Raw genomic sequence first — 13,589 nt, forward strand, 5'->3', positions numbered from 1 at the left:
ATGACTGGTATGGTAGTTATATGACTGGTATGTTGTACGGTAGTTATATGACTGGTATGTTGTACGGTAGTTATATGACTGGTATGTTGTACGGTAGTTATATGACTGGTATGTTGTATGGTAGTTATATGACTGGTATGGTAGTTATATGACTGGTATGTTGTATGGTAGTTATATGACTGGTATGTTGTACGGTAGTTATATGACTGGTATGTTGTACGGTAGTTATATGACTGGTATGATAGTTATATGACTGGTATGTTGTACGGTAGTTATATGACTGGTATGATAGTTATATGACTGGTATGTTGTACGGTAGTTATATGACTGGTATGTTGTATGGTAGTTATATGACTGGTATGATAGTTATATGACTGGTATGTTGTACGGTAGTTATATGACTGGTATGTTGTATGGTAGTTATATGACTGGTATGTTGTACGGTAGTTATACGACTGGTATGTTGTACGGTAGTTATATGACTGGTATGTTGTATGGTAGTTATATGACTGGTATGTTGTATGGTAGTTATATGACTGGTATGGTAGTTATATGACTGGTATGTTGTACGGTAGTTATATGACTGGTATGTTGTACGGTAGTTATATGACTGGTATGTTGTACGGTAGTTATATGACTGGTATGTTGTATGGTAGTTATATGACTGGTATGGTAGTTATATGACTGGTATGTTGTACGGTAGTTATATGACTGGTATGTTGTATGGTAGTTATATGACTGGTATGGTAGTTATATGACTGGTATGTTGTATGGTAGTTATATGACTGGTATGTTGTACGGTAGTTATATGACTGGTATGTTGTACGGTAGTTATATGACTGGTATGTTGTACGGTAGTTATATGACTGGTATGTTGTACGGTAGTTATATGACTGGTATGTTGTACGGTAGTTATATGACTGGTATGTTGTATGGTAGTTATATGACTGGTATGTTGTATGGTAGTTATATGACTGGTATGTTGTATGGTAGTTATATGACTGGTATGGTAGTTATATGACTGGTATGTTGTACGGTAGTTATATGACTGGTATGTTGTACGGTAGTTATATGACTGGTATGTTGTACGGTAGTTATATGACTGGTATGTTGTATGGTAGTTATATGACTGGTATGGTAGTTATATGACTGGTATGTTGTACGGTAGTTATATGACTGGTATGTTGTACGGTAGTTATATGACTGGTATGTTGTATGGTAGTTATATGACTGGTATGTTGTACGGTAGTTATATGACTGGTATGGTAGTTATATGACTGGTATGGTAGTTATATGACTGGTATGGTAGTTATATGACTGGTATGGTAGTTATATGACTGGTATGGTAGTTATATGACTGGTATGGTAGTTATATGACTGGTATGGTAGTTATATGACTGGTATGGTAGTTATATGACTGGTATGGTAGTTATATGACTGGTATGTTGTACGGTAGTTATATGACTGGTATGTTGTACGGTAGTTATATGACTGGTATGGTAGTTATATGACTGGTATGGTAGTTATATGACTGGTATGGTAGTTATATGACTGGTATGGTAGTTATATGACTGGTATGGTAGTTATATGACTGGTATGTTGTACGGTAGTTATATGACTGGTATGTTGTACGGTAGTTATATGACTGGTATGTTGTACGGTAGTTATATGACTGGTATGGTAGTTATATGACTGGTATGTTGTATGGTAGTTATATGACTGGTACGTTGTATGGTAGTTATATGACTGGTATGATAGTTATATGACTGGTATGTTGTACGGTAGTTATATGACTGGTATGTTGTATGGTAGTTATATGACTGGTATGTTGTACGGTAGTTATATGACTGGTATGTTGTATGGTAGTTATACGACTGGTATGTTGTATGGTAGTTATACGACTGGTATGTTGTACGGTAGTTATATGACTGGTATGTTGTATGGTAGTTATATGACTGGTATGGTAGTTATATGACTGGTATGTTGTACGGTAGTTATATGACTGGTATGTTGTACGGTAGTTATATGACTGGTATGTTGTACGGTAGTTATATGACTGGTATGTTGTACGGTAGTTATATGACTGGTATGTTGTACGGTAGTTATATGACTGGTATGGTAGTTATATGACTGGTATGGTAGTTATATGACTGGTATGGTAGTTATATGACTGGTATGGTAGTTATATGACTGGTATGGTAGTTATATGACTGGTATGGTAGTTATATGACTGGTATGGTAGTTATATGACTGGTATGGTAGTTATATGACTGGTATGGTAGTTATATGACTGGTATGGTAGTTATATGACTGGTATGGTAGTTATATGACTGGTATGGTAGTTATATGACTGGTACGGTAGTTATATGACTGGTATGGTAGTTATATGACTGGTATGGTAGTTATATGACTGGTATGGTAGTTATATGACTGGTATGGTAGTTATATGACTGGTATGGTAGTTATATGACTGGTATGGTAGTTATATGACTGGTATGGTAGTTATATGACTGGTATGGTAGTTATATGACTGGTATGGTAGTTATATGACTGGTATGTTGTACGGTAGTTATATGACTGGCATGTTGTACGGTAGTTATATGACTGGTATGTTGTACGGTAGTTATATGACTGGTATGGTAGTTATATGACTGGTATGGTAGTTATATGACTGGTATGGTAGTTATATGACTGGTATGGTAGTTATATGACTGGTATGTTGTACGGTAGTTATATGACTGGTATGTTGTACGGTAGTTATATGACTGGTATGGTAGTTATATGACTGGTATGGTAGTTATATGACTGGTATGGTAGTTATATGACTGGTATGGTAGTTATATGACTGGTATGGTAGTTATATGACTGGTATGGTAGTTATATGACTGGTATGGTAGTTATATGACTGGTATGTTGTACGGTAGTTATATGACTGGCATGTTGTACGGTAGTTATATGACTGGTATGTTGTACGGTAGTTATATGACTGGTATGGTAGTTATATGACTGGTATGGTAGTTATATGACTGGTATGGTAGTTATATGACTGGTATGGTAGTTATATGACTGGTATGTTGTACGGTAGTTATATGACTGGTATGTTGTACGGTAGTTATATGACTGGTATGGTAGTTATATGACTGGTATGTTGTACGGTAGTTATATGACTGGTATGGTAGTTATATGACTGGTATGGTAGTTATATGACTGGTATGGTAGTTATATGACTGGTATGGTAGTTATATGACTGGTATGGTAGTTATATGACTGGTATGGTAGTTATATGACTGGTATGGTAGTTATATGACTGGTATGGTAGTTATATGACTGGTATGGTAGTTATATGACTGGTATGGTAGTTATATGACTGGTATGTTGTACGGTAGTTATATGACTGGTATGTTGTACGGTAGTTATATGACTGGTATGGTAGTTATATGACTGGTATGGTAGTTATATGACTGGTATGGTAGTTATATGACTGGTATGGTAGTTATATGACTGGTATGGTAGTTATATGACTGGTATGTTGTACGGTAGTTATATGACTGGTATGTTGTACGGTAGTTATATGACTGGTATGTTGTACGGTAGTTATATGACTGGTATGGTAGTTATATGACTGGTATGTTGTATGGTAGTTATATGACTGGTACGTTGTATGGTAGTTATATGACTGGTATGATAGTTATATGACTGGTATGTTGTACGGTAGTTATATGACTGGTATGTTGTATGGTAGTTATATGACTGGTATGTTGTACGGTAGTTATATGACTGGTATGTTGTATGGTAGTTATACGACTGGTATGTTGTATGGTAGTTATACGACTGGTATGTTGTACGGTAGTTATATGACTGGTATGTTGTATGGTAGTTATATGACTGGTATGGTAGTTATATGACTGGTATGTTGTACGGTAGTTATATGACTGGTATGTTGTACGGTAGTTATATGACTGGTATGTTGTACGGTAGTTATATGACTGGTATGTTGTACGGTAGTTATATGACTGGTATGTTGTACGGTAGTTATATGACTGGTATGGTAGTTATATGACTGGTATGGTAGTTATATGACTGGTATGGTAGTTATATGACTGGTATGGTAGTTATATGACTGGTATGGTAGTTATATGACTGGTATGGTAGTTATATGACTGGTATGGTAGTTATATGACTGGTATGGTAGTTATATGACTGGTATGGTAGTTATATGACTGGTATGGTAGTTATATGACTGGTATGGTAGTTATATGACTGGTATGGTAGTTATATGACTGGTATGGTAGTTATATGACTGGTATGGTAGTTATATGACTGGTATGGTAGTTATATGACTGGTATGGTAGTTATATGACTGGTATGGTAGTTATATGACTGGTATGGTAGTTATATGACTGGTATGGTAGTTATATGACTGGTATGGTAGTTATATGACTGGTATGGTAGTTATATGACTGGTATGTTGTACGGTAGTTATATGACTGGCATGTTGTACGGTAGTTATATGACTGGTATGTTGTACGGTAGTTATATGACTGGTATGGTAGTTATATGACTGGTATGGTAGTTATATGACTGGTATGGTAGTTATATGACTGGTATGGTAGTTATATGACTGGTATGTTGTACGGTAGTTATATGACTGGTATGTTGTACGGTAGTTATATGACTGGTATGGTAGTTATATGACTGGTATGTTGTACGGTAGTTATATGACTGGTATGGTAGTTATATGACTGGTATGGTAGTTATATGACTGGTATGTTGTATGGTAGTTATATGACTGGTATGGTAGTTATATGACTGGTATGGTAGTTATATGACTGGTATGGTAGTTATATGACTGGTATGTTGTACGGTAGTTATATGACTGGTATGTTGTATGGTAGTTATATGACTGGTATGTTGTATGGTAGTTATATGACTGGTATGGTAGTTATATGACTGGTATGTTGTACGGTAGTTATATGACTGGTATGTTGTATGGTAGTTATACGACTGATATGTTGTATGGTAGTTATATGACTGGTATGTTGTTCTGTATGGTAGTTATATGACTGGTATGGTAGTAATATGACTGGTATGTTGTATGGTAGTTATATGACTGGTATGGTAGTAATATGACTGGTATGTTGTATGGTAGTAATATGACTGGTATGTTGTTCTGTATGGTAGTTATATGACTGGTATGTTGTATGGTAGTTATATGACTGGTATGGTAGTTATATAACTGGTATGTTGTACGGTAGTTATATGACTGGTATGTTGTACGGTAGTTATATGACTGGTATGTTGTATGGTAGTTATATGACTGGTATGGTAGTTAAATGACTGGTATGTTGTTATATGACTGTTATGGTAGTTATATGACTGGTATGTTGTTATATGACTGGTATGTTGTATGGTAGTTATATGACTGGTATGTTGTACGGTAGTTATATGACTGGTATGTTGTATGGTAGTTATATGACTGGTATGTTGTACGGTAGTTATACGACTGGTATGTTGTACGGTAGTTATATGACTGGTATGTTGTACGGTAGTTATATGACTGGTATGTTGTACGGTAGTTATATGACTGGTATGTTGTACGGTAGTTATATGACTGGTATGTTGTATGGTAGTTATATGACTGGTATGATAGTTATATGACTGGTATGTTGTATGGTAGTTATATGACTGGTATGTTCTGTAGTTATATGACTCGTATGTTGTATGGTAGTTATGACTGGTATGTTGTACGGTAGTTATATGACTGGTATGTTGTACGGTAGTTATATGACTGGTATGTTGTATGGTAGTTATATGACTGGTATGTTGTATGGTAGTTATATGACTGGTATGTTGTATGGTAGTTATATGACTGGTATGTTGTATGGTAGTTATATGACTGGTATGTTGTACGGTAGTTATATGACTGGTATGTTGTATGGTAGTTATATGACTGGTATGGTAGTAAAATGACTGGTATGTTGTATGGTAGTTATATGACTGGTATGTTGTATGGTAGTTATATGACTGGTATGTTGTATGGTAGTTATATGACTGGTATGTTGTATGGTAGTTATATGACTGGTATGTTGTATGGTAGTTATATGACTGGTATGTTGTATGGTAGTTACATGACTGGTATGTTGTACGGTAGTTATATGACTGGTATGTTGTACGGTAGTTATATGACTGGTATGTTGTACGGTAGTTATATGACTGGTATGTTGTACGGTAGTTATATGACTGGTATGTTGTATGGTAGTTATATGACTGGTATGTTGTATGGTAGTTATATGACTGGTATGTTGTATGGTAGTTATATGACTGGTATGTTGTACGGTAGTTATATGACTGTTATGGTAGTTATATGACTGGTATGTTGTTATATGACTGGTATGTTGTATGGTAGTTATATGACTGGTATGTTGTACGGTAGTTATATGACTGGTATGTTGTACGGTAGTTATATGACTGGTATGTTGTACGGTAGTTATATGACTGGTATGTTGTACGGTAGTTATATGACTGGTATGTTGTATGGTAGTTATATGACTGGTATGATAGTTATATGACTGGTATGTTGTATGGTAGTTATATGACTGGTACGTTGTATGGTAGTTATATGACTGGTATGATAGTTATATGACTGGTATGTTGTACGGTAGTTATATGACTGGTATGTTGTATGGTAGTTATACGACTGGTATGTTGTACGGTAGTTATATGACTGGTATGTTGTACGGTAGTTATATGACTGGTATGTTGTACGGTAGTTATATGACTGGTATGTTGTACGGTAGTTATATGACTGGTATGTTGTATGGTAGTTATATGACTGGTATGTTGTATGGTAGTTATATGACTGGTATGGTAGTTATATGACTGGTATGTTGTACGGTAGTTATATGACTGGTATGTTGTATGGTAGTTATATGACTGGTATGGTAGTTATATGACTGGTATGTTGTATGGTAGTTATATGACTGGTATGGTAGTTATATGACTGGTATGTTGTACGGTAGTTATATGACTGGTATGTTGTACGGTAGTTATATGACTGGTATGGTAGTTATATGACTGGTATGGTAGTTATATGACTGGTATGGTAGTTATATGACTGGTATGGTAGTTATATGACTGGTATGGTAGTTATATGACTGGTATGGTAGTTATATGACTGGTATGGTAGTTATATGACTGGTATGGTAGTTATATGACTGGTATGTTGTACGGTAGTTATATGACTGGTATGTTGTACGGTAGTTATATGACTGGTATGTTGTACGGTAGTTATATGACTGGTATGGTAGTTATATGACTGGTATGGTAGTTATATGACTGGTATGGTAGTTATATGACTGGTATGTTGTATGGTAGTTATATGACTGGTATGTTGTACGGTAGTTATATGACTGGTATGTTGTTCTGTATGGTAGTTATATGACTGGTATGTTGTACGGTAGTTATATGACTGGTATGTTGTACGGTAGTTATATGACTGGTATGTTGTACGGTAGTTATATGACTGGTATGTTGTACGGTAGTTATATGACTGGTATGTTGTACGGTAGTTATATGACTGGTATGTTGTACGGTAGTTATATGACTGGTATGTTGTACGGTAGTTATATGACTGGTATGTTGTACGGTAGTTATATGACTGGTATGGTAGTTATATGACTGGTATGGTAGTTATATGACTGGTATGGTAGTTATATGACTGGTATGGTAGTTATATGACTGGTATGGTAGTTATATGACTGGTATGGTAGTTATATGACTGGTATGGTAGTTATATGACTGGTATGGTAGTTATATGACTGGTATGTTGTACGGTAGTTATATGACTGGTATGTTGTACGGTAGTTATATGACTGGTATGTTGTACGGTAGTTATATGACTGGTATGGTAGTTATATGACTGGTATGGTAGTTATATGACTGGTATGGTAGTTATATGACTGGTATGTTGTACGGTAGTTATATGACTGGTATGTTGTACGGTAGTTATATGACTGGTATGGTAGTTATATGACTGGTATGTTGTACGGTAGTTATATGACTGGTATGTTGTACGGTAGTTATATGACTGGTATGTTGTACGGTAGTTATATGACTGGTATGGTAGTTATATGACTGGTATGTTGTACGGTAGTTATATGACTGGTATGGTAGTTATATGACTGGTATGGTAGTTATATGACTGGTATGGTAGTTATATGACTGGTATGTTGTATGGTAGTTATATGACTGGTATGGTAGTTATATGACTGGTATGGTAGTTATATGACTGGTATGGTAGTTATATGACTGGTATGTTGTATGGTAGTTATATGACTGGTATGTTGTATGGTAGTTATATGACTGGTATGTTGTATGGTAGTTATATGACTGGTATGTTGTATGGTAGTTATATGACTGGTATGTTGTATGGTAGTTATATGACTGGTATGTTGTACGGTAGTTATATGACTGGTATGTTGTTCTGTAGTTATATGACTGGTATGTTGTATGGTAGTTATATGACTGGTATGTTGTACGGTAGTTATATGACTGGTATGTTGTATGGTAGTTATATGACTGGTATGTTGTTCTGTAGTTATATGACTGGTATGGTGTATGGTAGTTATATGACTGGTATGTTGTTCTGTAGTTATATGACTGGTATGTTGTATGGTAGTTATATGACTGGTATGGTAGTTATATGACTGGTATGTTGTACGGTAGTTATATGACTGGTATGTTGTACGGTAGTTATATGACTGGTATGGTAGTTATATGACTGGTATGTTGTTATATGACTGGTATGTTGTTATATGACTGGTATGGTAGTTATATGACTGGTATGGTAGTTATATGACTGGTAGGGTAGTTATATGACTGGTATGTAGTTATATGACTGGTATGGTAGTTATATGACTGGTATGGTAGTTATATGACTGGTAGGGTAGTTATATGACTGGTAGGGTAGTTATATGACTGGTATGGTAGTTATATGACTGGTATGGTAGTTATATGACTGGTATGGTAAGTTATATGACTGGTATGGTAAGTTATATGACTGGTATGGTAAGTTATATGACTGGTATGGTAAGTTATATGACTGGTATGGTAAGTTATATGACTGGTATGGTAAGTTATATGACTGGTATGGTAGTTATATGACTGGTATGGTAGTTATATGACTGGTATGGTAGTTATATGACTGGTATGGTAGTTATATGACTGGTATGGTAGTTATATGACTGGTATGGTAGTTATATGACTGGTATGGTAGTTATATGACTGGTATGGTAGTTATATGACTGGTATGGTAGTTATATGACTGGTATGGTAGTTATATGACTGGTATGGTAGTTATATGACTGGTATGGTAGTTATATGACTGGTATGGTAGTTATATGACTGGTATGTTGTTCTGTAGTTATATGACTGGTATGTTGTATAGTAGTTATATGACTGGTATGGTAGTTATATGACTGGTATGTTGTACGGTAGTTATTTGACTGGTATGTTGTACGGTAGTTATATGACTGGTATGGTAGTTATATGACTGGTATGTTGTACGGTAGTTATATGACTGGTATGGTAGTTATATGACTGGTATGTTGTACGGTAGTTATATGACTGGTATGTTGTACGGTAGTTATATGACTGGTATGGTAGTTATATGACTGGTATGTTGTACGGTAGTTATATGACTGGTATGTTGTACGGTAGTTATGACTGGTATGTTGTACGGTAGTTATATGACTGGTATGTTGTACGGTAGGTATATGACTGGTATGTTGTACGGTAGGTATATGACTGGTATGTTATATGGTAGTTATATGACTGGTATATTGTATGGTAGTTTTATGACTGGTATGTTGTACGGTAGGTATATGACTGGTATGTTATATGGTAGTTATATGACTGGTATGTTGTACGGTAGGTATATGACTGGTATGTTGTACGGTAGGTATATGACTGGTATGTTATATGGTAGTTATATGACTGGTATGTTGTATGGTAGTTATATGACTGGTATGTTGTATGGTAGGCATATGACTGGTATGTTGTATGGTAGTTATATGACTGGTATGGTAGTTATATGACTGGTATGTTGTACGGTAGTTATACGACTGGTATGTTGTACGGTAGTTATATGATTGGTATGTTGTATGGTAGTTATATGACTGGTATGTTGTATGGTAGGCATATGACTGGTATGTTGTATGGTAGTTACATGACTGGTATGTTGTATGGTAGTTATATGACTGGTATGTTGTTCTGTAGTTATATGATTGGTATGTTGTATGGTAGTTATATGACTGGTATGTTGTATGGTAGGCATATGACTGGTATGTTGTATGGTAGTTATATGACTGGTATGTTGTATGGTAGTTATATGACTGGTATGGTAGTTATATGACTGGTATGTTGTACGGTAGTTATATGACTGGTATGTTGTATGGTAGTTATATGACTGGTATGTTGTATGGTAGTTATATGACTGGTATGTTGTTCTGTAGTTATATGACTGGTATGTTGTATGGTAGTTATATGACTGGTATGGTAGTTATATGACTGGTATGTTGTATGGTAGTTATATGACTGGTATGTTGTTATATGACTGGTATGTTGTATGGTAGTTATATGACTGGTATGTTGTATGGTAGTTATATGACTGGTATGTTGTACGTTAGTTATATGACTGGTATGTTGTACGGTAGTTATATGACTGGTATGTTGTACGGTAGTTATACGACTGGTATGTTGTACGGTAGTTATATAACTGGTATGTTGTACGGTAGTTTTATGACTGGTATGTTGTATGGTAGTTATATGACTGCTATGTTGTTCTGTAGTTATATGACTGGTATGTTGTATGGTAGTTATATGACTGGTATGTTGTACGGTAGTTATATGACTGGTATGTTGTATGGTAGTTATATGACTGGTATGTTGTTCTGTAGTTATATGACTGGTATGTTGTATGGTAGTTATATGACTGGTATGTTGTACGGTAGTTATATGACTGGTATGTTGTTCTGTAGTTATATGACTGGTATGGTAGTTATATGACTGCTATGTTGTATGGTAGTTATATGACTGGTATGTTGTATGGTAGTTATATGACTGGTATGTTGTATGGTAGTTATATGACTGGTATGTTGTATGGTAGTTATATGACTGGTATGTTGTTCTGTAGTTATATGACTGGTATGTTGTACGGTAGTTATGACTGGTATGTTGTACGGTAGTTATATGACTGGTATGTTGTATGGTAGTTATATGACTGGTATGGTAGTTATATGACTGGTATGTTGTATGGTAGTTATATGACTGGTATGTTGTATGGTAGTTATATGACTGGTATGTTGTATGGTAGTTATATGACTGGTATGTTGTATGGTAGTTATATGACTGGTATGTTGTATGGTAGTTATATGACTGGTATGTTGTATGGTAGTTATATGACTGGTATGTTGTATGGTAGTTATATGACTGGTATGTTGTATGGTAGTTATATGACTGGTATGTTGTTCTGTAGTTATATGACTGGTATGTTGTATGGTAGTTATATGACTGGTATGTTGTACGGTAGTTATATGACTGGTATGTTGTATGGTAGTTATATGACTGGTATGGTAGTTATATGACTGGTATGTTGTACGGTAGTTATATGACTGGTATGTTGTACGGTAGTTATATGACTGGTATGTTGTACGGTAGTTATATGACTGGTATGTTGTATGGTAGTTATATGACTGGTATGGTAGTTATATGACTGGTATGTTGTACGGTAGTTATATGACTGGTATGGTAGTTATATGACTGGTATGTTGTACGGTAGTTATATGACTGGTATGTTGTACGGTAGTTATATGACTGGTATGTTGTACGGTAGTTATATGACTGGTATGTTGTACGGTAGTTATATGACTGGTATGTTGTATGGTAGTTATATGACTGGTATGTTGTATGGTAGTTATATGACTGGTATGTTGTATGGTAGTTATATGACTGGTATGTTGTACGGTAGTTATGTGACTGGTATGTTGTACGGTAGTTATGTGACTGGTATGTTGTATGGTAGTTATATGACTGGTATGTTGTATGGTAGTTATATGACTGGTATGTTGTATGGTAGTTATATGACTGGTATGTTGTTCTGTAGTTATATGACTGGTATGTTGTATGGTAGTTATATGTATGGTAGTTATATGACTGGTATGTTGTACGGTAGTTATATGACTGGTATGTTGTATGGTAGTTATATGACTGGTATGTTGTATGGTAGTTATATGACTGGTATGTTGTATGGTAGTTAAATGACTGGTATGGTAGTTATATGACTGGTATGTTGTACGGTAGTTATATGACTGGTATGTTGTACGGTAGTTATATGACTGGTATGTTGTACGGTAGTTATATGACTGGTATGTTGTACGGTAGTTATATGACTGGTATGGTAGTTATATGACTGGTATGTTGTATGGTAGTTATATGACTGGTATGTTGTTCTGTAGTTATATGACTGGTATGTTGTACGGTAGTTATATGACTGGTATGTTGTATAGTAGTTATATGACTGGTATGGTAGTTATATGACTGGTATGTTGTACGGTAGTTATATGACTGGTATGTTGTACGGTAGTTATATGACTGGTATGGTAGTTATATGACTGGTATGTTGTACGGTAGTTATATGACTGGTATGTTGTACGGTAGTTATATGTCTGGTATGTTGTATGGTAGTTATATGACTGGTATGTTGTACGGTAGGTATATGACTGGTATGTTATATGGTAGTTATATGACTGGTATGGTAGTTATATGACTGGTATGTTGTACGGTAGTTATATGACTGGTATGTTGTTCTGTAGTTATATGACTGGTATGTTGTTCTGTAGTTATATGACTGGTATGGTAGTTATATGACTGGTATGTTGTACGGTAGTTATATGACTGGTATGTTGTTCTGTAGTTATATGACTGGTATGGTAGTTATATGACTGGTATGTTGTTCTGTAGTTATATGGCTGGTATGTTGTATGGTAGTTATATGACTGGTATGGTAGTTATATGACTGGTATGGTAGTTATATGACTGGTATGTTGTTCTGTAGTTATATGACTGGTATGGTAGTTATATGACTGGTATGTTGTTCTGTAGTTATATGGCTGGTATGTTGTATGGTAGTTATATGACTGGTATGGTAGTTATATGACTGGTATGGTAGTTATATGACTGGTATGGTAGTTATATGACTGGTATGGTAGTTATATGACTGGTATGGTAGTTATATGACTGGTATGGTAGTTATATGACTGGTATGTTGTATGGTAGTTATATGACTGGTATGTTGTATGGTAGTTATATGAGTGGTATGTTGTACGGTAGTTATATGACTGGTATGTTGTACGGTAGTTATATGACTGGTATGTTGTACGGTAGTTAAATGACTGGTATGGTAGTTATATGACTGGTATGTTGTACGGTAGTTATATGACTGGTATGTTGTACGGTAGTTATATGACTGGTATGTTGTACGGTAGTTATATGACTGGTATGTTGTACGGTAGTTATATGACTGGTATGTTGTA

At 35.3% G+C, this 13,589-nt stretch overlaps 1 protein-coding gene across 2 annotated transcripts in view; it reads left to right on the plus strand.

Moving 5' to 3' along the window:
* The window catches only part of LOC129861962 (cingulin-like protein 1), a 47,538-nt gene that overhangs the window by 8,707 nt on the left and 25,242 nt on the right, over nt 1–13,589 (plus strand). The gene's annotated exons all lie outside the window — the stretch shown is intronic.

Source organism: Salvelinus fontinalis, chromosome 9 (genome assembly GCF_029448725.1).
Source record: "Salvelinus fontinalis isolate EN_2023a chromosome 9, ASM2944872v1, whole genome shotgun sequence".
NCBI lineage: Eukaryota > Metazoa > Chordata > Actinopteri > Salmoniformes > Salmonidae > Salvelinus > Salvelinus fontinalis.